Source organism: Chrysochloris asiatica, unplaced genomic scaffold, assembly GCF_000296735.1.
Source record: "Chrysochloris asiatica unplaced genomic scaffold, ChrAsi1.0 scaffold00137, whole genome shotgun sequence".
Classification (NCBI taxonomy): Eukaryota; Metazoa; Chordata; class Mammalia; order Afrosoricida; family Chrysochloridae; genus Chrysochloris; species Chrysochloris asiatica.
The window spans coordinates 3,711,215-3,738,194 of NW_006408655.1; the positions used below are offsets into that span (position 1 = coordinate 3,711,215).

The 26,980-nt window shown below is 37.4% G+C and overlaps 1 pseudogene; it reads left to right on the forward strand.

Annotated features, from left to right (window-relative positions):
• Positions 1-26,980, forward strand: part of LOC102831772 — a 118,986-nt pseudogene that overhangs the window by 80,076 nt on the left and 11,930 nt on the right.

Consider the following 26,980-nt stretch of genomic DNA (forward strand, 5'->3'; position numbering starts at 1 on the left):
GTCCATTGTGAAAATCACATGTAAGGTGACGTGAGGCAAGAAATTGATGTTGTTGTTGTTAGGTGCCATCGAGTCGATGCCAACTCATAGCGACTTATGCACAGCAGAACGAAACACTGCCCAATCCTGGGCCAGCCTCACTACTGTTACCACGTTTGAGCCCATTAATGCTGCCACTTAGCCAATCCATCTCACTGGGGGTCTTCCTCTTTTTCTCTGACCCTTCACCTAACCAAACATGATATCCTTCTCCAGCTACTGGACCCGCCTGACAAAATTGATGGAAGTCATATAATTTCCATTATCAAACATTTGTTGACTAGACGGGTAACATCAAGGTTAGAAGGTTCTGATAACTAGAGTTAGAAGAGTAGGTTTATTATTACTTTCCATCTTATACACAGAGAAACAAAAGGCATCTAAGTCCTCCTTAACATAAGGAATGGTTCAAAATCAGCACTTCATTTGTTTGGATCTACATTGAACACTCCTGGAAGCAGCAGTCAAGAAATCAAGCTACATATTGCTTGACTTAGGCAAATATGTTGCAAAAGACCCATTTAAAGTGTTAAAATACAAAGATGACAGTTTAAGGGATAAGGTATGCCTGATCCAAGCCATGGCATTTTCAATTCGCCTCACATGCATGTGAAAGTTGGACAATGAATTGGACAAATGCTTAAGAAGTGATACATTTGAATTATATTGATGGAGAAGAATATTGAAAGTACCATGGACTGCCAGAAGAGCAAACAAATGTCTTGGAAGAAGCAAGGAAGGCGAGTCTTCATCTCTTTCTCTTTGGACATGCTGCTGTCAGTGGGGCAAGCCCCTAGAGAATGATACCATGCTTGGTAAAATGGAGGGTCAGTGAAAAAGAGAAAGAGCCCCAACAAGATAGATAGACAGGGTGGCAGTAACAATAGGTCAAAGATAACAATTTGAAGACAGTGCAGTATTTTTTTCTGATGTGCAACGGATCACTATGAGTCACAACCCACTCAACGGCACCTAATAACAACAACAAATAAATATTTTTTCAATAAGTATTTGTTGATTCAATCAATTCATGTTTCATGGATTGTTAAAAGTTTCTTATTCATCAAGAGAGATAAATACAATTCTACGGTGTTTATATTTTCTAAGGAAAGAGAAAACTTAACAGGGAGAAGGAGTTTTAGCTACACTTAAACCTAGGCTGTTCCTTAGGTATTAGTCATCCAAGCAAATAATATCTCAGATAATACAACATCGCCAGTGCTTTAAGAATTTACAGAGTCCTTCACGTTACTCATTTCATTTTACAATCACCCTCTGAGATGGGTATGGAAGAAATTGTTATCTGCATATTACAGATGAGGAAAGACATGTTCAGAATGACTGAGTGACTTGCTCCAAGGCACATTTTTAATAAGGTAAACCTAGATCGCAGGTCTTCTGATTGAAAGCATGAAGAACAAACAAACAAATAAAAATGCAACTTATTTAGAGGTGTCAATAATTTGAGATAAAAAATATGGGAGTTTTATATTTTCTGACTTCAAACAAGAAGCAATTTCCATAAAATATAAAAATATCATCCCAAAAAAGTAAAAAGTTTAACTGGTAGATAGCTAGCTGTGTCTTAATAACATGTATGCTATTGGCTTGGGAGAGTAATAGAAGCATATTTGCATCTGAAAAGAATAAAATTATATCATGCAATAAGCCAGGCTCTACCTACATTGTCAAAAATATAGATAGGTTTCTAAACCTTAATTTTTAAAAGTGATTCAAATGATTAATAGAATCTCATAGGCAAAAATACAAATACATAAAAATTATATTTTGAAAGATTATTGTTTTTCAACTGGAGTTTGGATTTGGATATACTTTCTTGCAAAATGTTAAGGGAAGGTCTGAGTAGGCAAATCATCTTGAAAAAGTAAAACGAAGTAGGAGGAATCATAGTTCTCAATTTTAATATTACTATAGAGCTACAATAGTCAAAACAGTTATAAAGATAAACATACACTCATGTCAGAGACAGGTTAGGATCCCTGGGCCCTAGGCCTTTCTTACTCTAGCTTCATATCCACCCCTTTGCCCTGAGTCCTCTCCTACTAACCAGGGTCAAGGAAGTGGGTGGGTGGGTGGGGCATCTCTAGTCCAACAAGAATAGTAACACTGAGATGAACAGTCTGGAGACAAAGATAAGGATATCAGGACCTGAAACCCTAATAGAAGTATCTGGCTGCAGACAGACAACCCATAAAGATAACACCTAGAGCTGACAATTGTAGAAGGCACTCTATTTCTGAGAAATCTGTGCCCCTTTACCTAAAAGCGATGATATATTCAACATACCACTCCTCCTAATCAATATGTATTAGCTCACTCTTAGAGGAACAGACTCCATAACTTTATAAATCGAAGAGACTTCATAGCTTTATAAATCAGTACATCCCAATCCCAAAGGGTCTTCTCCACTCTTGAAGACAGAACTGCTTCTCTCTTTGAAATGTACTTTCTCTTTGACGTAATCTAATCTATGCTCCCTTATTCTGCCAGGTCTTCTCCAGTCACAGAGACAGACCCGCTTCTCTCTCTGCAGTGTACTTTTCCTTTGCAATAAAAAGATTCTAAGTGAGTACTTACTGTTCTTGTGTGACTGAGAAGTGGTGACTTAGTGGGACTAATTCTTTAGACCCCCAAGAGCAAGAGGGATCAGGGTGAAAACATGACACTCATCTGAGGGTAAAAAATGAGACTTTCTAGTCCCATTAAGATTTATAGGCTCAGAAACACTATACAGTGTCACTATGAGTCAGAACCTAATAAATGAGTACAAAACCACCAACCACAACACCATACTCATATACAATGAAATAGAATTTAGTGTTCAAAAATAAATGCATATGTCTATGGTAAGTTTGGAGTCCTTGTATAGAGCTGTAGAGCAAGCACTGGACCACAAGGGCAGTTTGAACTGCAAGACTGTGATTCAAACTTGACAACCTTTCTTTAGAAACCCTATATAGGGTCATCTTGAATTGGAGCCCACTCAAAGACATTTTACAACAACAATGGTCAATTTAGGAGCACAGTGACTACATAAGATAAACACTGGACTGCAAACCAGAAGCTCGGTGCTTTGGTTCAGCCCACCATTCGCTTTGCAGGAGACAGATGAGGCTTTCTGAATCCACAGAGATTCACAGCCCTGCAAATTCTATACAGTGTGACTATGAGTCCAGTCAGAACCGAGTCATCAACACACAAGAACAGCAACAATAACATGGCAAACAGGATCCTGGTTTGGTGCTGTAGGATAAGCACTGGACTGCCAACCAAGAGGTCAATGGTCCAAACTTAACCTGCTGCTCCTTGGAAACTGTATACAGGGTCCCTATGAGTCAGAATCAATTTGTCAGCGTTTAACAACATGCTCATTTGATTTTTAACAAGGGTAGTAAGTACATTCAGTAGATAAAGTCTCTGCAGTGCTGGGATAATGACCTGTAAGCACTCAGTCACAAGGTCAGTTTGAGCAGCAAGGTTGGCGGTTCAAACTCACCAGCTGCTCCTCAGAAACTCTATACAGGGTTGCTATGAGTAGTGTGGCACTATTCTTTTTATTTTTGTTGCAATAAAAAGATAACAACCTGTTATCTTAACAACAACATTCAATAAAAAGAATTTGGGTACATACTCCATGCAATATTTGAAAATGAACTCCTAGTAGACCAATGATCTAATGCACTGGACCACAGGTTGGTTTGAACCACAGGCCAGTGTTTCAAACTCATCAGCCACTCCTTGGAAACAGTATACTGGATCACTATGAATGGGCATTTTAAAACCTGGTTTTTTTGCCAATAAATTCTTATATATGACACCAAAAGCATGAGCAACAAAGATTTAAGCAAAATGGAAATATTTTGTGCATCAAAAGACTATCAAAAAAGTAAAGAGATAATGTCTGGGAGCATATATCTATTAAGAATTTAATATCCAGATGACACAAAGAAACCCTCAGACTTAGCAACATAAAGCAAAACACCAAATAAAAATGGACAAAGGACTTGAGTAGAAATTTCTCCAAAGAAGATAAGCAAACAGGCTCATGAAACAGGCTCAAGGTCTTAGGCACTCTGGAAATGCAAATCAAAACCAGGAGCTAGCATCTCACACCAAGAAAAAAAAGAAGGAAACTAGTCCTGGTTTGGCGCTGGAGGATCAGAACTGGTCAGCAGTTCTGGTCATAAGGTCAGCTGTTCCAACTCACCAGGGGATCCTAGGAACCCCTATACAGGCTTGCTATGAGTTAGAACCCACTTGATGACACTTACAACAACAATATTTGTTGGCAAGAACGTGAAGAAATTGGAACTCTCCTGCATTGCTGGTGAGAATGTAAAATAGTGCATTTGCTGAGGAAAACAGTTTAACAACTCCTCAAAAAGATAAATACAAAAGTACCATAAAATCCAGCAATTCCCAAGAGACGTGAAAGCAGGTATTTACTAATGGTCAATGTAGCACTACTCACAATATTCAAAAGGTGGAAAAAACCCAACCTTTGTTCTTATGGAGAAACAAAATGTGATCTATACGTACAAAGGATTGTACTTCTTCCATAAAGCAGAATGAAACTCTGATGTATGCTACAACATCGATCAACGTTGGAAGCATTATGTTGAGTGAAATCAGAAAAACACAAAGGGAAAATATGACCCCGCCTGTATAAAATGTCAAGAATAGGTAAATGAATCAGCACAACACTTTATTCTTGGTTAGTAGGTCCTGGGGCGACGAAAAGAGTGGGAATTATTTGCTTTAAGGAGTACTGAGTTTTTGGCGATGTGAAACTTTAGGAAAGAATAGTAGTGATGGTAACACAGCACCATGAGTATAATTCATGTCACTGAACCGTACACTTAAAATAGTCAAAATGGCAACATTTACTATATATATTTACCACAGTAAAAAAAAAAATAAAGAAAGAAATCTTCAGGGCAAGTCTTAGCTAATGTTTGAAACCACCAGTAAGGCATGAATGGTTAGTGTGCCCGCATGGTGGATTTCTCTAAATACTACTTTTTAATGATCCTTTAAAATACAAGGGTAAGTAAAAAATACTGCTGGAAAACCAGACACCAAAACATTAAAATGTGAAGCTATTGTTTCTAAACAAATCCTCTTAGATCTATACAATTCTTAAGACAGTACTTCTATCCCTCTAGCCTTTCCCCCAAATGATTTACATCCTGTCAAAATGGCAGTTTTAGCATCTTTGTGGAATCCAAATCATTTTCCTTTTAAATGTTTTCTGAGTTTGAGGGAAAAAAACAGCAGTGTAAAGGGACAAGATCAGGGTTGTATGGTGGAGAGGGTAAGGTTTTCCAATAAAATATTCATAGAACAGTCTACTTCACTCTAAAAGTGAGCGCCTAAATTGTCAAGCTGGAAAAAAAAACAAAACAAAAAACAAATCCCTCAGTGCAACTTTCTTTGTCTTCTGTTACCAATGCAGTGTTCAATTTTCTTAAAACTTCTTCCTAATAAGCACCCATGATCATCCTGTGTCCTTCCAAAGAATTGATCAATATTAATACTCTGGAATTCCAAAAAAGAATTACTATAACCTGCTGCCCTGACCCTTCTGTCTTGAATGTAGCCAGTCTAATAGATCACCTCAGAAGCCATTGTTTTGACTGAACCTTTTTATTTTTAAGGCACTCTAAGGAGTCCTGGAGTCCTGGTGTGGCCCTATGGGCTAATGCGTCAGATTATAAAGTTGTTTGAATGGTGAGGTCAGTGGTCCAAGCTCACCAGCTGATTCTAGGAAATCCTATGCAGGGTTGCTATGGGTAGGACCTGACTCAATGGCATTGACCAACAACAGCAACAACATGGATACTAAGACAAGACAATTGCAATACTAAGAGAACTTGTCTACAGCCATCCATGGATTGCAGAGATGTGTTTAAATACATTTTAGTTGCAAAAGCCCATGCATGTGTGAACTGAAACCTTAGTAGCATTATTTCTTGACTTGACCATTATAGCAATCTTTAAGACTTATTTTTGCATTTTCAGTAAAATATTTATTATAATATTAAAAGGAAAATTGAATGAAGTAGTATATGAAATGAAAAATTCTCCAGAATTTGTTCTTACAGTAAATCATCTGTGGGGACCTGAGGCTAGAGAGCAGAAAGTGATACAGAAATCATTATCTGTGTTCTGTCTCCACACTCTGATTAAAAAACAAAAAACACAAAAGATGCAACACTAGAGGGTTTCTTTTAATGATTAAGAGTAGTTGAAAAATGAAGGAACTTCAAAAAGTTTGAGGAAAAATTCCATTGTCTTTCAATTCTATTTTTCACTAACTCTTTGAAGCCCCCTTTTATAGAAGGAAAAACAGGATATAACATAACATTAAAAAATAACACTAAACAGATTGAAACCTTTACTTACAAATGACTCATTTCCCTACCTCATTTAATTAGAACACATGCACACAAACACACACAAAACCACAATAACAACTGCAAAAATAATTTTCTATGTGGAGTCTGGCAAAAAGAAAGTAAGAGAGGAAGAAAGATGGAAAGGAAGAGAGAGGAAAAGAAAGATTTTGAACAGTATGGTAGCACAGACTTGAAACAAATGATTTTATTGCAATCTCATCTGGAGGATGAACTTTAGATGCAAGTTTTCACTTGTTGTTGTTAAGTGCCGTTGAGTCAGTTCCAACCCATAGCGACCCTGTACAGGGTTTCCGAGGGTGTAAATCTTTACGGGAGTAGAAAGCCTCATCTTTCTCCCGCGGAGCGGCTGGTAGTTTCGAACTGCTGACCTCAAGGTTCACAGCCCATTCGTAACCACTACGCTACCAGAGCTCCTTAGTTAATGTTTTAATTGCCTAGTGCTGTCATAACATAAATACCACAAGCGGATGGCGTTAATAAACATAAATTTATTTTCTCACAGTTTAGGAGACTAGTAAACTGAATTCAAGGTGCTAGGGGAAAGGTTTCTCTCTCTTTTGGCCCGGGAGGAAGGTCTTTATTCCTTCAATTTGTTTTCTAGTTTCTTGGAGACCATCATTTAGGCTGGCATCAATCTTGCTGGCCAACTTGACTTGTTTAATCTCTCTTATATCTCAAAAACTTAACTTAAAACACAAGCTAAACTAATCCTGCCCATTGACATAACAAAGACAACCCATTCATTCCCAAATCAGGTTATAACCACAGAAATTGAGGTTAGGCTTTACAACACATATTTTTAGTTGGCACCACTCAATCTTCTATAGGGAGTTTAAATGATAATCAATAAGAAACTAGCATATGAAAAAGTCTGATTTGTTTGTAAGTCAATTCTGCCTGCAAACATATGTGATATATGCATATCATACAGAAATAATAGACATCAAAATGGATCTATAGATATATACAAGGGGACTTCAAAAATCATAGAAAAATGAAATTAAAAGAGAAGTAAAAATATAACCTTTATTTCTCAAAATAAGCTCCATCAAGTTGAAGACACTTTTGTAAGTGATGATACTAGCCATTTAGTTCATCCCTAAAAGAACTAAAGGTTCTGAGAATTTATAGATATCAGTGTACCCCTTATTTTCATTATTAACTGAATAAAAATGGGGGTCCTTTAAAGAATTTTTAAGATTAGGAAACAAAAGCAAGTCAGAAGGAGCCAAATCAGGACTATAAGGTAGATGCCTAATGATTTCCCATGGAAACTCTGGTAAAGTTGTACTTGTTTGATGAGCATAAGAGTATGGTTGTGATGGAGAAGGACTTTCTGGTTAAGATTTCCTGGGCATTTTTCAGCTAAAGCTTTGGCTGACATTCTTAAAACACTCTTATAACAAGCAGATGTCATCATTCTTTGACCCTCCATAAAACCATCAAGCAAAATGACTTGGTGCCATGGACTTTGCTTTTAACCATTCTGCATTTGCTTTGACTCCAGCAATTCCACCTTTTGGTAATCGTTACTTTGATGGTGTCTTGTCGTCAGGATCTTACTGGTAAAGCCAAGTTTCATCTCCAATTATAATTCTTCCAAGAAAAACTTCAGGATCTGATTCCACTCGTTTCAGATTTCCACTGAAAGCTTCCCTCTTGTCTGCAGCTGGTAAAACAGTTTTGGTCCTCTGAGAGCAGAAAGTTTGCTCAATTTTAATAATTCAGTTAGGATTGTGAATGTGAAGTCTATGATGCTGACTGCTGTTTCTACTGTTAATTGTCAGTCATCAATTAGTCCAAACACAACATTGTTTCCTCACAAATTGATATGGATGACCTGCCACTGCAAGTTTCATGTTCAACATTGTTTTCTTGCTTCTTGAAATGAGTTGCCCATTTGAAAATTGCTGATTTCTTTGGGCCAAAGTCCCCATAAACTCTTCATAAGGCATCAATGATTTCACCATTCTCCCACCCAAGTATCACCATAAATTTGATACTTGCTTTTGCTTCAATTTTTGCCGAACTCATGTTGCTCTGATAGGGCTCTTTTCAAATTGATGTCTTATCTTTCTCAGGGCCTCAAACGAAATCTTGTTCACATATGGTAATAAGAGGTTATTTTGTACAAGAAAAGTTTTGAAAGCCATGAATAATTTTTTCACAGTATGCATTTTCCATGAAGTTTTGAAGACCCCTCGTATATAACATTTGAGGAGACATCCTAATTTTCCCGTTGGTTTATTCTATGACTCTTAGGCTCTTAGAAAAAAACAATAACAAATTTCTTTGTCTTTTTCTGATATCCTAAATTAACAACTGGAGACTCATTCAAATGAATCTCCAAAACATCAGTAAAACACTGTCTGGGACAAAAGTAGGGGAGTGTGAAAAGTGGGTGGGAAAGCAAAGCTAATTGAAACTTTACAGTCCTACTGCTTCTCCTTTAGTGTTCTGTATGTCTGTCAATGTGTGGAGTTGGAGAACTTGAATGCAAGCTCCAAATAAGGAGAAACTGTCAAGCATAGTGATGTAGCTCCAGTACCTATATCAAAATCTGGCATATCATATGATTTTAATATCTATTAATTCAACAACTATTTATTTAGCACTTACTATTCTGGAGTCCTGATGTGGTGCTGTGGGCTAATGCATCAGACTGCAAAGTCGTTTGAACTGCAAGGTCGGTGGGTCAAGCTCACCAGATGCTACTTGGAAACCCTATACAGGGTCGTTATGGGTTGAAATCGACTCAACAGCACTTAACAACAAGAACAACATTCTGGTGTGACACTGTAGGATCAGCCCTGGACTTCAAACCACACAGTAGACCATTCAAACCCACCTTGGAAACCCTGTACAGGGGAGCTATGAGTTGGCACTGATTCAATGGCACTTAACAAAAATGTGATATTTAAGGCCATGGAAATATATCTTTGAGCATAACATAATATTTCTTTTCCTTTCACAATTTAAGTTTTACTAAAAGGAAGAGAAGAAACAGGATATAAGCATAATAAGTAAACAATGCTTTAAAAAAGCAAGAAGGTGATGCGCTCTAGAAAAAGTGACAAACTAGACAAGAAGGATCAGGAGTATATAGAAGATGGATCAGCTGAGATTTTATTACAGCACCAGCATAGAGTTGCATCAGGTGATATATGAGCAAAGATTTAAGGAACTGGTGAAGTGAGTCACATGAATAACTAGGAAGAGAACATGCTAGGTAGATAAAATAGCAAGTGAAAAGACCTGAGGTGATAGCAAATCTGGAGGAATAACAAGGGGATAGTGTGAAAAACCTGGCATCAGGATTGGAGGAAGGCTCATTAACAACCTGCCATATGCAGATGATACAACCTTGCTTGCTGAAAGTGAAGAGGACTTAAAACATTTACTGATGAAGATCAAAGAGCACAGCCTTCAGTATGGATTACATCTCAATGTAAAGAAAACAAAAATCCTCACCACTGGACCAATAAACAACATTCTTATCAATGGAGAAAAGATTGAAGTTGTCAAGGACTTCATTCCTCTTGGATCAACTATCAACACTCATGTAAGCAGTAGTCAAGAAATCAAATGACATATTGTACTAGGAAAATCTGCTGCACAAGACCTTTTTAAACATATTGCATTAGGTAAATCTGCTGCACAAGATCTTTTTAAAGTGTTGAAGAGCAAAGATGTCAGCTTGAAGACAAAGGTGCACCTGACCCAAGCCATGGTATTTTCAATAACCTCATATGCATGTGAAAGCTGGACAGTAAATAAGGAAGACCATAGAAGAATGGATGCTTTTGAGTTATGGTGTTGGAGGAGAATATTGAAAGTGCCATGGGCTGCCAAAAGAACTCTGTTGGAAGAAATGCAGCCAGAGTGCTCCTTGGTGGCCAGGATGGCCAAACTTTGTCTCTCATACTTCAGACATATTGGCAGGAGGGACCAGTCACTGGAGAAGGATATCATGTTTGGTAGGGTGGAGGGTCAGAGAAAAAGAGGAAGACCCCCGGCGAGATGGATTGGCAAAGTGGCCGCATCAATGGGCTCAAGTGTGGCAACGATAGTGTTGAGGATCGAGGATCGGGCAGAGTTTCCTTCTGCTATGCATAAGGTTGCTAAAAGTCGGTACCAACTCGATGGCACCTAACAACAACAACATTTTTTGATTCAAATAAACTTCAGGGATACTTTTGGTTCAAAACCTAAAGTTTAAAGCTTATCTCATAGCAGTAGTTCTGGGGGTTCATCCAGTCTCAGTGGCTCCAGAAATTCTGGATTCTATTGAAAAATGTGAAATTCTGGTCTGTAATTTTTATTGGGACTCCTCTATGGAATCTTTGATCTGAAGGTTCAATAATAATAGCCCAGCACCATCCAGTTCTGGTCTCATGAAAAAGACAGCAGACACACTGAATTTCCTCCTCTGATACCTGACTACCCTTCTGTTGCTTCAGGTGAATGTAGACCAATTGTTGTACCTTGAGTAACTTCTTGCTAGCTTAAAAGACTCCAGACACTTTGCAGTGAACTCAGAGGTGGGAAAGAAGTGCTGGGAAACAACAATGGGCCAATTGATTGGGATGTCCCATGAAACCATGACCCTAAACCTCCAAACCAGATTACATTGACTGCTATGCCTGACTACAGAGAGACAGTGGACTCCTGGTGTGGCACTGTAAGATAAACACTGGACTGCTAACCACAGGTTGTCAGTTCATATCCACCTGCTGTTCTCTGGAAACCCTATATAGAATCTCTATGAGCTGAAACTGACTCGACAGCACTTAACAAAAAGTGACAAGAAGAAAAGCAGGGAAGTCTGTAAGACTATTGGAGTTATCAGTTTATGAAAGCAATGGTTTCACTTATCCAGTTACTCATTTTAAAATCAGATTTAAGTGTATTTTGTGTTAGCATGATACTAAACACTTTCAATTACTCATAGGCCTATTTCTAAGTAAATACTAATTATTTACTTAGAAAATATAGCAGGCTGAATAATTGCCTCCCATCATTGTCCATGTCCTAATCCCCAAACCTGTGAATAAGTTATTTGTCAAAGCAAAATAATATTTTGATGATGTGACTAAATGAAAGATCTTGAGATAGGGAGACCATTTTTGATTATCCAAGTAAGTTCAGAGTAAGCACAAAGGGCCTTGTAAGGGGAAACCAGGTGGGTCAGAGTCAGTAGTAGAATATGTGATGAGGAAGCAAAAAGTTAAAATGATGTCAGGAAGAGGTCACAAGCCAAAGAAGGCAAGAAACTTTTAGATGTAGGGATAAAGCAAGGAAACAGAATGCAATCCTATGGACACCTTGATTTTTCTTTGTTGTTGTTAGGTGCTTTTGAGTCTATTCCAACTCATATGTCCTATTGCACAACAGAATGAAACACTGCCAGGTCCTGCAACATCCTCACAATCATTGTTAAACTTGACCCCATTAATGCTGCCACTGTGCCAAGCCATCTTGTTGGGGGTCTTCCTCTTTTTCTCTGACCCTCCACTTCATTAAGCATGATGTTCTTCTCCAGGGCCTAGTCCTTCCTGATAACATATGGAAAATATGAGAGAGAAAGTCTCGCCATCCTGACTTCTAAGAACCATTCTGGTTGTACTTCTTTAAATTCAGATTTGTTTGTTTTTCTGGAAGACCACAATACTTCTAATAATATTCTTCAACACCATAACTGAAATACATCAATTCTTCCACAGTCTTCCTAGTTCATTGACCAACTTTCACATGCATATGAATGTGAAATAGTTTGCACTTTAATCCCCAGACTGACTTATTTGCACTTGAACACTTTAAAGAGGCCTTGTAAAGCAGATTTGCCTAATGAAATATGTCGTTTGACTTCTAGAAAGCTACTTCCAAGAGTGTTGATAGTGGATCCAAGCAAAATGAAATATTTGATGACTTCAATCTTTTCAACATTTACCATGATGCTATTTACTGGTCCAGTGGTGAGGATTTTTATTTAATTTAATTTGAGGTGTAACCCATACTGAAGGCTGTGGTCTTTGACATTCATCAGTAAGTATTTTAATTCCACTTCATTTTCATCAAGCAATGTTGCATCACCTGCATATCAAAGATCGTTAATGATTCTTCCTCTAATCCTGTTGCCATGTTTTTTATTACTATAATCCAGTTTCTCAGATTATTTGCTCATTTTACAGCTTGAATAAGAATGGTGCAAGAACACACCCTGACACATATACCATACCTTTCCTGATTTTAAATCACTCAGTGTCCAGTGTTCTATTTGAACAACTACTTCTTTGTCTATGTACAGGTTCCTCATGAGTACAATTAGTGTTTTGGACTACTCATTCTGTGCAGTTTTGACCATATCTTGTCATGATCCACACAGTCAAAAACTATTGTATAGCCAATAAAGCACAGGTAAACATCTTTATTGTTTGCTCTGCTTTCAGCCTATATCCCTCTGATGTCCAGCAATGATATCCCTGATTCCATATCCTTATCTGAATCCAACTTGAACCTCTGGATGTCCCTGTCTCTGTACTTTTGCAGCCTTTTAAAAATTACCTTTTCCAATATTTTACTTGTACATAATATTAATGATAACATTCAATGATTTTCATATTCCGTTGAGCCACCGCTCTATGGAATGGGCACAAATATGTAGCTTGGTATAGATGAGTGAGTGTCTCCTGGGCTGATTCCGTTTGTTGAACGATTTCAATTTGTATTCCACCAATTTCTGGTGACTTGTTCTTTGCCTATACCTTCAGTGCACATTGTACTTCTTCCTTCAGTACCAGCGGCTCTTGATCATATGTTACCGCTTTAAAAAAAAAAAAAAAAATTGTTGTGAACTAAGTGATAGTTTACATGGGAGAACATTGGCTTTGCACCATCGTTTCATTGCAATGATTACAATCTCTTCTGTGCATTATCATTCAACAGTATTTGCTTCAATTCCCTCTGTTTTGTTTTGTTTGAGGGGGTTGGTGGATGTACACAAACCACTCAGGAATATATAATCATTTAAACAATGAAAGGGCACATTCTGCAAGCCTACCTCCTGGTCGCCAATGCACAATCCCTCTCTTTCCATGAGTCCAACGTCCTCAGCTGCTCCCTCACTCCATGTCCTCATCTCTGCCTCCATCTCTGGTATCACTGCTTCTCTGAATGTTGTTGTTATTAAGAGTCATTGAGTCGATTCTTACCGGCAGCAATCCTGTATTGGGTTTCCAAGGAGCAGCTGGTGAGCTTGAACTACAAACCTTGCAGTTCAAATGACTCTACAGTCTGACTCATTAGCCCACAGTGCCATATATGTTACCTCTTGAAATGGTTGAACATCAACCATTTATTTTTGGTACAGTGACTCTGTGTATTCCTTACACAATTTTTTCATGCTATTCTGCATCATTCAATATTTTGCCCATGGAATCCTCTAATATTTCAAGTCAAGGCTTGAATTTTTTCTTCAATTCTTTCAGCTTGAGAAATGCTGAGCGTTTTCTTCCCTTTTGATTTTATAACTCCGGGTCTTTGCACAATTGATTATGATACTTGACTTTATCTTCTCAAGCTGCCCTTTGAAATTTTCTATTCTTCTCTTTTTCTTCCTCATTTCTCCCATTTGCTTTAGCATGTCTATGCTGTAGAGCAAATTTCAGAGTCTCTTCTCACATTCATTTTGGTTTTTTCCTTCTTTCTTGTCTTCTTAATGACCTCTTGCTTCCTTCCTGTATGATGTTTTTGACGTCATCCCACTAGTTTTGGGGTTTTCACACATTAATGTCTAATGCATCAAGTCTGTTCTTGAGATGATCTCTACATTCAGATGGGATATTTTCAAGATCAAATTTTGGTTCTTGTGGACTTGTTTTCATTTTCTTCAGCTTCAATCTGAACTTGTTTATGAGCAACTGATGGTCTGTTCCACAATCTGCCCAGATCCTTGTTTTGGCGGATGATATGGAGCTTTTCCATTGTCTCTTCCCACAAATGTAGTCAATTTGACTTTTGTGTATTCCTTCTGGTGAGCTCTGTGTATAGAGTTGTCTTCTGTGTTGCTTGAAAAAGATATTTGCAATGAAGTCATTGGTATTGCAAAATTCTGTCATGCAATCTACTGCATAATTTCTGTCATCAAGGAAATATTTTCCAATGTCTAATCCTTCCTCTTTGTTTCCAACCTTAGAATTCCAGTCACCAATAGTTACCAATGTACCTTGATTGTGTGCTTGATCAATTTCAGACTAAAAGAATTTGGTAGACTTTATCAGTTTCATCATCACTGACTTTAGTGATTGATGGGTAAGTTGCAATAATAGTGTTATTAACTGGTTTGCTTTGTTGTCATTGTTGTTAAGTGTCATTGCATGAGTTCTGACTCATAGCGACCTTATATAAAGTTTCCAAGGCTTTATGGGAGCAGAAAGTCTCTTCTTCCATGGTGCAGCAAGTGGGCTGGAACCTCAGATCTTGTTATTCGCACTCCAGTGCTTATTGTATGGAACCATTGTCTTATGGAAATTATCCTGTCACAGACAGTATTAAACTTGAAGAGAGATCTTGAAATGTTTTATTTGATGATGAAAGTGACACCATTCCTTTTCAGCTTGTCATTCCTGGCATAGTAAACCATTTCATTGTCAGATTCAAAATGGCCAATACATTTCAGCTCACTAATGCCTAGGATATTGATTTTATGTGTTCTTTTTCATTTTTGACAGCTTCCAAATTTGATTGGATGTTTACAGCTCTTTCTCCTCATTTTGAATTATGCTCCATCAGTAAATGAAGGTCCTGAATGCTTTACTTTATTTGTGTCATCATGGTCAATTTTACTTTAAGGAGCAGCTATTTCCCAGTCGTATTTTGAGTGCCTTCCAACCCAAGGGGCTCATCTTCCAGCACTGTATCTGACAGTATTCTGGTATTATTTATTGTGTTTCAATATCAGTATTCTGGTGCTATCTGAAAGGGTTGCACTGCTATTCATAAGTGATTTTTCTTTGATCAGTTTTAAACTTTTAGTCTTCATAATTGTAAAAGAATAAATCTATGTCATTTTAGGGCAGAGTTTGTGCTAAATTTGTTATATAGTAGCAATGGGAAACTAATACAGAAAATACATTTTACAAACTATTGGGAATCATGGCCCAGTCAAACGGACATAGACACTTAACCATCACAACCATTGCTGCTATCTCTTCCATCCTTGGTGTTCATTAGTGCTAGAGATACATCACTAATACAAAACATTTTCTCAGTGTAGATTTTGTACTGTCATAAATTCTAAATGTTGGACAATGAGAAAATCAATAAATGAGGAATCGGTATACATAGTGGTAAAAAGCATGCACCATGGATTCCTTTTCATCACTTTTTTAAAAAAATTCCTTTTGAAGAAACATTTTGTGGCTGTTGTCAGTTTCCATGGAGTCAGTTCCAACTTAGGGCGACTCCATGTGTGTAGTAGGACAGCTCCACAGGGCTTTCAAGAGTGAGCCTTTTTGGAAGTGGTACACCAAGCAGATCAGAGGCACTTCTAGAGAACTTGAACCACAGACCTATTGACTAGTAGTTAAATGCCTGAGTGTTTGTACTAGCCATGGATTCCTAACATTGCCAGTGTTGTTAATTACAGCTTGATTATGGTGATAACATTGTTAGACGCAAAATTATGAAATGTCATAGAAAAGAAAAAATTGAGTATAAAAAGATGTTGTTGTTGTTATGTGCCGTGGAGTCAGTTCCGACTCATAGCAACCCTGTAGAGGGTTTCTGAGGCTGTAAATCTTTACAGGAGCAGAAAGCCTCATCTTTCTCCTGTTGAACAGCTAGCATTAAAAAAAAAAAAAAAAAAAGGCAGCTCTGAACCTAGCTACGTGTTTCTAGATACAGATTTTATTCTCTCTGTTGATTTTATTTCATATTCAAAGTATTAAAATATAAGATAAGATATAAATATTCAAATGATTTATTTAATAGCCATTAGTAATTTTGTCGCTGTTCCAAAACTTGTCAAATTGACCTGAGTTCTGAACTGTGAAGAGAAGGCAATAAAAAGGATATTGTTTTCATTACTATAACTCTACTGTCTCAGTAGGGGTCATAGTGGCTACTTTGCAGTCTAGTTTGAGAATAGGTCCCTTTGTCTAGTTTGGTCATAATTTGGACAAACATCCTACTTAAGCAGAGTGAAATGAGGATTCATTCCTATTGTAAAATAGTATAAAATTAGGAATTTCACTTGAAGGAAACCCCAATTTAAAATGTCTGAAGTAAATAGTTTTGTATTTCAAATTTTATGTGTTGTACCATCCTGTTTTATGAAAACAATGATTTTTATTCATTTGGAAGAACAATTATTTTTTTTAATGATTTAGGCTATCAGGCTGAGATGAAAAATCCTTGTCATTCTAAATATTCTAACACATAAAGTTTTAGAAAATATAACTTATATGAGAACAACAAAATATAAGCTTCCATCATTTAAATGATGCATATTTGAATTAATTCCTATAAAATATTTTATAATAGCAAAGGTCTATATTAAGGCTCCAAACCAGTATTTGTACAACCTTCATGAAAAATATGTATTTTAGTTTTTACATTTCACAAGAAACATAATTTGCACCACTTTCTCAGATAAAGACCAAACAATGCAGTTTATTAAATCAACAACATAAATTTTTCAAAAGCTTAATATGAGATTTATTATATTACAAATATGTATATCAGTACATCAACAGGGACCTGCCAGAAGTCCAAGCTGTATTCAGAAGAGGACATAGAATAAGGAATACTATTGCTCATCTCAGATGAGTCTTGGCTGAAAGCAGATAATATCAGAATCATGTTTACTTGTAGTTCATTAACTATGCAAAGGCATTTGACTGTGTAGATCACTACATATTATAGATAACATTGTGAAGCATAGTAAATTTAGAATACTTAACTGAGCTCATTCAGAACCTGTGCATATACCAAGAGACATTTGTTCTAGCAGAAGAAGGGGACACTGCATATTTTTAAATCAGAAAAGGTGTGTGTCATTGTTGCATCCTTTCACAATACTTATTCCATGTGTATGCTGAGCATATAATCTGGGTAATAAACTACATGAAGAAGCATGTGGCACTGGAGTTAGAGGAACACTTATTAACAATCAGTAGTATGTAGATGACTCAATTTTACTTGCTGCAAGCTAAGAGGACTTGAAACACATACTGGTGAATATCAAAGTCTTCACTATGGATTACACATCAATGTAAAGATAATGAAGGATTACAAATTAATGTAAAGAAAATGATGGTAGTCCCTCAATCATATGGATTAACATAGCAAATGCAATACTGGGCTCAAACATAGGAAGGATTGCGAGGCTCAGACCCGACTGGGCAATGTTTCATTCTGTTGTACATAGGGCCACTATGATTCGGAACAGACTTGATGGCACCTAACACAACAGAATCCATAATTAAAAGGCAAATCTTTTCCAAGATAGAAATAATATTCCTTTTTAAAATAATGAGAATATATGAACAATGGACCTTCAAATAGGTGTTTTATTTATTTATCCTGATAAATTAAGCAAGGAGAAAGAATTGTTACTGTAAATACTTTCCAAAACCTTCTAGGTGAAACTCTTGATCTAGAATTCAAGGGATTTATGCTTTGCTTGGTAACCAAAATAAAGATATTTAATAAGATGAGTTAGTCTTCGACTCAGCTATTACTTTCTAAATACTGAATGATAACACCTCATTATATAAATGTATTATAATCTTAGAGGAATGTGCTTGTATTTCACTTTTTAATTTATGCTTACTTTCTAATCTAACTAAAATTGGCTTCAGAAATGTGGAAGCAGAAAAGAGAGTCTTTTTAAATATCATCTATTATTATCTTATACAAACTCTTTTTTTCCCTTTTATGCTTACTGTTATTCACCAGGAAACAGTGAGAGGCAGTAGAAGAAAAATATGCATTAAACAAAGGACCTTCACTGTCATTTTAACCTGGGACAGCACCCTCAAAGTATGGTGTTTGGATGCCTTGCATCATTAAATCACCTAAAGAGCTTATTAGAAAGTTACTTTCCCACATTACACCCAGGCTGAGGCTCAGGGAATCAGAGTCACGAGGGGTGTGGTTCAGAAATCTGCATTTAAAACAAGCACATCTTGTAACACTGGTGAAGATGTTTCAAGGAGTGCCCTTCCATGAGCTTTGCTTTATGCGATGAAGGCACATTTTTCTAAGGTTTGTTAGGTGTATGGAGTCTCTTTAAAGTGCACTTAAGGATAATGCCAGAACTGCATCTACCACATATTTCGTGAGAATTGTTTTTAAGCACATAGGATCCCCATTAGAATCAACTGGATGGCAATGGATTTGGTGTTGTTATTCTTTTTGTTGGCAAGGCGGGGATAAGTTTCTTGATATTGTCTATTTTTAAACGAATGATTGGTAATTTGAGGAACTTCCCAAAATAGTGGGAATGATAAATGTATTTTTCAATACCATTACATAAACCTAACTTTTCATTTATTTCAAGACTATTCAAAGCTACTCAAATGCTAAGTGATTGATAATTTGAGGAACTGCCCAGAATGATAGGAATAATTGTGTTTTTCAATATTGTCATGTAAACCTAACTTTCCATTTATTTCAAGACTATTCAAAGCTACTCAAATGCTAAGTGTCACTGTTGATTGACAGCACTGAAACTGTTTTTTTCTATTTTCTTTCATGTCCTCTATTGAGACGCATAAAAATCTCACTCCTTTCTCATAGAGAATAATATGGCTCCCAGCCAACTGTAGTCCATGCTCGAGTTAACCATCTTTTTCATATTCCCATTACCTAAGAAGATACTTTTCGTGTGTGGTTTGTTTCTTAAAAAGTAGAAATTTTTTGTTTCTCAAATACAAAATTGTGATATCTTTTTTTATTTTCTTCTAACCACATATCCTCTTTTCCCCCAAACATGCCTAATTCTGGCAGAATAATGAATTCATCCTATAGGGAATCACATTTGTTTAGAATAATACCATGCTTGTAGTCCTGGTGTTGTACTGTAGGATAAGCACTAGACTGTAAACTGAAAGGTCACCAATTCAAAGCCACCAATTGCTTCTCAGAAACCCTAAACAGGGTCCCTATGAGTTGAAATCAATTCAACAGCGCTTATCAATAACAACAACCATGCTTAGAATTAAAATACGGATATTGATTCAGGTTGACTTTGTTAATCTCAGACTAAAATTTTGCAGTTTACAAGATAGACTCTGTAAGTCATGGAGTTTGTGTATGGCACACTCTGGAATATCCCTTAGAATGTTGTTATTAAGTGCTGTTGAGCTAGTTCCTACTCATAGTGATGCTGTACAGGGTTTCTGAGGACCAGCTGATGGATTTGAACTGCTGATCTTGTGGTTAGCAGTCCAGTGCTGATCTTACAGTGCCGCACCAAGAGTCCTTTAGAATAGAGAAAGACAATTATGTAGTTATAAATTCATGACTGTGCTTTGATCATATTTTCTCTGCATAGCTCTCAGTCCTGTATCTGAACTCTATTCTTAGGTGCTATCTCCAGCAACTCTATACTATTTCACAAGTCAGTTATCCACAATCACCATTTTCTAATAAGCATCTCTAGTTTGAGCAGGCTTACTCTTCATCAAGTTCTCAGAGATTACCTGAGTCTTTAAAAGAGCAGCTGTGGCTGCTAAATGTTGTTGAGTCCATTCTGACTCTTAGCGACCCTGTATAAGGTTTCTAAGGAGTGACTGGTGCGTTTGAACCTCTGACTTCGTGGCTATCCTATAGCACCACATGTTTACCTTTCATCGAACTTGGAGTTCCTTCCTTCCTTCTGGCATAGCTTCCAGAATCACAGCAACTCACAAGCCACCACAATATGAGAAACTGACAGACCAGTGGTAGCCTTCTGCTTCTACAGAACTGTATTTTCATATTCAGATACTCCCAAAGTCACTACAGGATATGTTCTCTGTGCATGAGGGAAAATATTTCTTGCCTGGATTTTTATTGTAGTTGGCTTTTGTCAGATAAGTTAAAAAGTCATCCCTCAAATCTGTATCCAGTAAATCTCTTGACTTTCCATGCGACCCAAAACACATTTAAAGGGTCTTGGAGTCCAAAATCCAAGACAAAGTTTTTAAATATAAAACAAGACAGAAATCAAAACAGAAAGTTTTTATAATATAAAACAGGCCAGAGAGTGAATATAATGATCTAAATCCAATATGCTGTTGCTGTTGTTAAGTGCTGTGAAGTTGGTTTTAACTTGTATTAATACTGTGTAGGGTTTCTGAGCAGTGACTAGTAGATTTGAACTGCTGACCTTGTGGTTAGCAGGCCAGTGCTTATGCTATAGCACCACACCAGGACTCTAAATCCAATACAATGGTTGGTAGGTCACGTGCTGTGGAGTTGGTTCTGACTCACAGAAACCCTGTATGGGGTTTAGCCAATAAGGAGTATATAGTTATCTCCTTATTGGATATAGTTATCCAATAAGGAGAAACCTTGTGGTTTGTAGCCCAATGCTGATCCTACAGCACCATAATAGGAATATATGTAGAAGTCCAAAAATTCAAGACCTATGCTGTATTTACTGAAGAAAAGATGAAAACAAGCATGAGGATAAGAAATAGAAAACTAAACTGAATCTAAAATGAAAACTAGAATGCTATTTTAAGGTTTATTGTTAAGGTGCTGTATATTTTCAAAGTGACATCGCAGGAAGAGCAAGTAGCAAGTACTTAAAACTAGCAAGGCAATACCAGAAATCCAATAAGGAGAAATAGCTTCCTGAAAATGATGGATGATTTAATCAGGACACCTAGAATTAAATCAGACGGAGAAAGCACACACAGGTAGTAAAATATGTCAGGCCAAATTCTGAGTGCTAAGGGGAAAAAATGGGGTATTGGATTCTTTAATAATAAATGGAATCCTCTAAGTAATAAGAGAAAGTAATAGACTTTTCCAGTTATGTGCAAAAGGCATTCATTAACAATAGCACATTAGCATTCATTAAAACATTTTTTGGGTGCTATAAGAGATTCTAAAGCTTTCATTGCCTCTTCACAGACAAATTTTAGTGTGGTCTGTCTGCCATTTTAAAGAGATCATTGAATACCTGAGACTGAATATTCCATCATCTTTGACAGAATTTCAATAAATCCTACATAGTATCAATGAATCAGTTACCATACTTATGCTCTTTCTCAAAAAATACAATAATAACAAAATCCTGCAAATTTGAAAGTACCTGAGCCTGGCAAATTCAACAAAAACTGTTGTCAAACAAAAAGTGGATAATACAATATTGGTTCAAGTTTTTGTGGAGCTCATGGTTTCACTTATTCAATTATTGTTGCTGTTGTTAAGTACTGTTGAGTCAGTTCTGACTTATATAGACCCTGTATAGAGTTTCTGAGGAGTGAGTGGTGGGTTTGAATTGCTGGTCTTCCTGTTAGCAGTCCAGCGCTAATCCTGCAGGGACATGCAGGTTGCTATACAATTATTGTTGTTGTTGTTGTTAAGTGTCATTGAGTCAATTCCAACCCACAGCAACCCTGTATAGGGTTTCTGCGGGAGGAACAGCTGGTGAGCTTGAACAACCAACCTTCCGGTTCAAACCGACTTTTCAGTCCAGCGCATAACCCTCAGTGCCACACCAGAACTCCTGCAATATCATTTCATGTATTTCTCTGAAATGTCCTTCCCTCTTTTCTCTCTCTGGTTAATTAATAGGAAACTATTAGGTATACCGTCAGTACATTGATGTGAATAGTTGTTTGGTTTTCTTTGGTCCACTGTTTCTTCCTGAAATAAAAACAGTGCTGTCTATTATTTCTTTTTGAAAATATATATATATATTTTAAATTGTGAATCAAAAAGGAATTTGTAGGCTTTCCTGGCAACTTGCCGTGTAAAGTATTACAATAACTCCTGAAATGTATCACAACTTATTTTTTATGGAAATACATACTCCAATTTATTTTTGAAAATTAATTTTGCACATTTGGACCTTTTATCAAATAAGGATTTTGCATCTTCTGCTTTATGAACAGTAATTTTTCATCTTCCACTCTTGAGAGATGCTACATAGTTTTAATACGTTGTGGAAAAGAGTCTTATATTCAACTTGCCAGGATTGTCTCCATCAATTCTATCTGAAAGTTATTTTCAACATTTTCCCATTAAAATGGGGGTTGCCCATTAGGTTACTCCAAACCAATTTCTTACATGTCTGTTTACTAGCTCTCTTCTAATGGATTATAGCTTATCTGACATCTCTTTAATAAAACAGTAAGGAGCAGGAATGCTTCTAACTTCAGAAATATTTCTTCATGTCTAATAAGGATCGTATGTGAAGTAAATATGACCTCTTTATACAAAATGTTTGCTGTATCTTTTCCTTGTGACCTAAAAGAGGGGAACAAATAAGAGTCCCAGAGGTGATTACAGCTGACATTAACCTGTTGACGTGGGTGTGTAGAAACTTGCTGGGCCATCAGTTTCAATTGCCAAGTGTACAGCTGAGATTTTCACCACACCCCTCCCAGGACTTCCCAGGCTGTTACATCACTCTGCATGAACAGTCCTGCCTCATACATATGCTTATTTTAATCATCCACCTCCCATGTGGGGTTTGACCTTCATTCCTTAATAAAGGATGTGGCAGTTGTGTTAACCCCATAATACTAGAAATTTCAGTGGTGCTTTTTTGTCATTGTATTGCTATTAGGTGTCTTTCCCAGCAATGATATCATGCATATGGTTAGTTAACTCTATGGGTTTTCTTATTGGAGGCTAAAACAAGAGACAAAAGAGAAATGTAGGGTAACTTCAAAAAATTCATGGATAAAATGAAATGGAAAGATTGTGGAATTTTTTTTGAAGCTCCTGCAAACAGTCTGTAATAAAACCAAATACAATAATGTTAAGTAAGCAAAAGAACACTTTAGGAGAAAATCAGATTGCCATGGAAATTCTGAAACAAATACAAATCAAAACCGAGGTAAGAATCGAGAATGAAACCAGATTGTTGTTATTTACATACCATGGAGTTGGTTCAAACTAGTAGCGAGTTTATGCACAACTGAATGAAATGATATCTGGTTCTGCTTCAGCCTCACAATTGTGGCTACAGCTGAGTCCTTTACGGCTGCCACTGAGCGAATCCTCTCACTGGGGGTCTTCCTCTTTTTCGCTTAACCTCTACTTTACCAAGCATGATGTTCTTCTCTAGCAACAGGTCCCACCTAATAATATATCCACAGTCTCACCATCCTGGCTTCTAAGGAGCAATCTGGCTGTGCTTCTTCTAAAACAGATTTGTTTGTTCTTATGGCAGTCCATAGTACTTTTAATATTCTTCTCCAGCAGTATAATTCAGATGCATCAATTATTCTATAGTCTTCCTTATTCACTGACCGATTTTCATATGTGTGAATCCAGATTAACAGTTTCCTGCTACTGGACTCTGCCATGTTTGTCTTGGAAAACTGGTGCAAGGTGGCATAGTGGGCTTTCAGGCCCACAAAGCAAGTCATCTACCATGTTCCCTGGCCCATAAAGTGGGAGACGTTACGAGGCTTTCTGGTATGCCTCTGGGCACTTACAAGAAGAGCTAAAGAGCTTTGTAATTCTTGCCCATGCAGGGCAAAGGACAGACCAAGTACCTGAGGGTTGAGGGTCAAGAGTTAGGGCCCAGAGGCAGATGTCAGGCCTAACCAGGGCCAAGCAGCAACAGAATGAGAAGAAGCTAGCCTGACTGAGGAACTGTATCCTGCGTTGTTCCTATTACTTCCTAGTTAATCCTGATCCCAAATTATAACCTTCTAAGCAGTTCCAGCTCACCAGCTGCTCCTCGGAAACCCCATACAGAGTCGCTATGGGTCAGAACCGACTCAGTGGCACTTCGCAACAACAACAAGGAGCTCTGGTAGTGTAGTGGTTACGAATCGGGCTGCGAACCTTAAGGTCAGCAGTTCGAAACTACCAGCTTTTCTGCGGGAGAAAGATGAGGCTTTCTGCTCTCGTAAAGATTTACAGCCTTGGAAACCACGTACAGGGTCGCTATGATTTGGAACCTACTCCACGGCACATAACAACAAACAACTGCTGTGCATAAGGTTGCTATGAGTCGGTACCAACTCGATGGCACTTAACAGCAACAACAACTGGTGTGGCGCTGTGGGCTAGTGAATCAGACTGCAAGGTCATTTGAACTGCAAAGTCGGTGGTTCAGGCTCACCGCTGCTCCTTGGAAACCCTATACAGGGTTGCTATGGGTCGGAACCGACTCGACGGTACTTCACAACAACAATACATCCCTAATAAGCCTCATAATTGTGGGCATTGCCTGGGAGCTCTTTGGATCCATTGCAATGGATGAGTTAACCCAGCAGGGAAGTACACAGTGCTGTGGGTAACAGGGCTGACGTCAGAAATAAGAATAAAATAAAAAAATGTCGGAGAGGCGCCATGTCTGAAATAAACCTCATAGGAGTCAGCTTTGAGTACTGATAGTGATTCTCTCTCCTCTTCAAGTTAAAAGGAGGTCTGATGCCATGCCATTTTTACATCTGTATTTTATGCTTATCCAGGTAAATAGCTGAACATTTAGCTAAATTTCTCCTGAAGTATTAGCCACATAGATACATAGATGCTGCTTTATAAGCCATGTGTGTATCCTACATGGTTTAAATTTAATGTGATATATATAATTGTTGTTGTTGCTACAGATCATCAAGTCGGTTCAGACTCATTGCAACTCTGTACAGGGTTTCTGAGGAGTGGTTGGTGGATTTGAACTATCAGTCCAGTGCTTATCCTACAGCACCACATCAGGACTCACTCTCTCTGTCTCAATATGTATATTTATATATTTAGATAAATAACATAAATATATATATACGTATATGGCTCTGTGAGTTAATGCACTGGACTGCAAAGTTGATTTGAACCACGAGGTCGCCAGTTAAAGCTCATAAGCCGCTCCTTGGAAACCCTATACAGGGTAGCTATGTATTAGAACCAATTCCATGGCACTTAACAGCAACATATTGTTGATTCTTTTCTAGCATTTCCCCAAAGAATGTGTTCTTCAATAGCATATGGAATAATTGGATTGTCCTAATTGAAACAATGAAAAATGTTGGCAAACTTGAAACATCTTTAGTGCATTTGCGTTATCAGGACCACTTCAGTGACATGGGGAACTGCCGACCTTGTGGCTCAAACCGACATTTGACCCAGTGCTTATCCTGCAGCACCACACCAGGGCTCCAGTAAAGAGTGGAAGTGCAAAACAATGGACTGGTGCCAATATCCATTAGGATTAAAATAGCTGTTGAAATCGATAAGTTTTAATACATCGTGAAAAAAGATCTTATATCCAACTTACCAGTAGCATTTTTATCAATTCTATCTGCAACTTACTTTCAACTTTTTCCTATTAGTAACAGAACTTTATTTGGTTAAAAAGTCACCTTTAAGGTAAGTCAAGGGAGAAAATTAATTTGACTAACTTACTTTAAATAAATACTGAGTTTTCTAATGAAACAAAAGACAGGTTCCATATGTGTGCCTTACTTTTATCTTATATATTAAAGGTAAAAATCTCTTTAGTTTAAAATCAAATAAGATATTGCTGAGAAGTACTTTGCAAAGCTACATTGTGTGGGAACAGGTTGGATGGGATTCATGAGTTTAAAGATATAAATATTCTTTGTGATGACTTTTGTATTAAACCTGAGTATAAAACCAGAGTGGTTATATTTGTTATAATTGTTATTTGTTACAAAGTTTCTTAAGTAGAAAGAATTAAAAAACTGTAGTCCCATTCTTTCCCCCATGTTAAAAAAAAAATTAACTCATTTTGTTTAAAGTTAAAATTAAATCAAATTTCTAGGACTTTGTGTAATGGAGAGAGTCCACTAGTTGTTATGTTGCATCGGTTCCAACTCATAGCGATCCTGTTTCTAAGGAGCAGCTGGTAAGTTTGAACTGCCGACCTTGCAGTTCAAATTGCCTTATGGTCCAATGCGTATCCTACAACACCACACTTGTTGTCCTTAGACGTGAGGATGGTGGAACTCTGTCTCTCATACTTTGAACATGTTGTCAGGAGGGGCCAGTCACTGGAGAAAGACATTGATTAAGTGAAAGGTCAGTGAAAAAGAGAAAGCCCCAACAAGATAGACTGACATAGTGGCAGCAACAATGGGCTCAAACATAACAATTATGAGAAAGGTGCAGAATTGAGCACTATTTCATTCTATTGTGTGTAGTGTTGCTATGAGTTGAAACTGACTAGGTGGCGCTTAGCAACAACAACAGTTCCACCCACCACTCTCCAATTCAGTGGTTGTTGTTGTTGTTGTCAGGTGCCATCGAGTCGGAACCGACTCATAGCGACCCCATGCACAGCAGAATGAAACAATGTCCGATCC